General features: G+C 33.5%; 1 long non-coding RNA gene across 1 annotated transcript; it reads right to left on the reverse strand.

Moving 5' to 3' along the window:
- Positions 1–279: 279 nt before the first annotated feature.
- LOC148027071 (uncharacterized) lies at positions 280–835 on the reverse strand. Its single transcript, XR_015692789.1, has 3 exons — positions 732–835; positions 537–629; positions 280–352 (listed from the first exon to the last, which is right to left on the reverse strand). It is a non-coding gene; the product is annotated as an uncharacterized LOC148027071 (long non-coding RNA).
- Between the last annotated feature and the right edge of the window lie 224 nt (positions 836–1059).

Raw genomic sequence — 1059 nt, forward strand, 5'->3', positions numbered from 1 at the left:
TGACTCATTATCAACATAAGAAAGCTAGTAATACCTGATTCTTGGCTTGAAGAAGTGTTAAGGCAAGCAATCTCAATTTCTTCCTTTCTCTTGTGTTATCTTTAGTAACTTGTTTACCTATATATACATAGAATTAACCAAAGCTCATGATAATACAAGGTTATGAAAAATTTCAATAACACAAAAGAAAGTAATTAGATATTTTGTATCAATTTCGGTCACCAAATTTGTACAAGTTTTTGATCCTTAAAGTTGGTACCTACATCTTGACTTGAAGAAACATTATTGCAAGTAACCTCCTGATCTCCCTTTCTTACATTACCTCTTTTCCCACCTTTTGTTGTTCTTTAATCTATATTTATATATATACACACAATTACTCAAAGTTTAAATATATGAATAACTATGAACATTTTTAATTAGACAAAGAGACTAATTAAAGCTAGTTAATCTCAAAATGAATCACCTAATAAAGCAAGATGTAAAATATGTACAAATTTTAATTTTCAAAGTTTAGTAGAAATAAAGACATATACCTGTATCGTGATTTGAAGAGACATTAGGGCCAATGACCTCCTTAGCTTTCATTGTTCCATTATCTCTTGTACCATCATTTGTGATTTTGTTACCTTTATGTACACATAATGAACCAAAGTTTAGAAACATAAGAGACATTTGTAAAACATCAAAACACGCATTTGTAAAACATCAAAACATCAAAACACGCATACCTTTTTTGCCCTATTCTTTACACCATCTGATAGTGATAGTAAATTGAGCAGGTGAAAACAAGGAATTCATTGTTCATACTTTTATGGGCTCACCAACTTCTCCTTCTGGTTTGAAGCATCTTACACACTTCCTGTTGAATAGTCACTAGTTACGTGGACACTGGCACTGGCTCCGGCTTCTCTCTCCACAGAGTCTGCAGATGGTGAAGATGATGATGACTGAGGAGGAGCCACTGAGTATAAATAGGCTGAAAAATGGGGAGCAATAAATGCTGGTCGGCCAGCATTAATGCTGGCCAACTGGTGCATAAAATGCTCCATTGACATA

The sequence above is a fragment of the Lygodium microphyllum genome, chromosome 13, assembly GCF_053477565.2.
Source record: "Lygodium microphyllum isolate KBCC chromosome 13, Lygodium_microphyllum_v1.1.10, whole genome shotgun sequence".
Taxonomy (NCBI): Eukaryota; Viridiplantae; Streptophyta; class Polypodiopsida; order Schizaeales; family Lygodiaceae; genus Lygodium; species Lygodium microphyllum.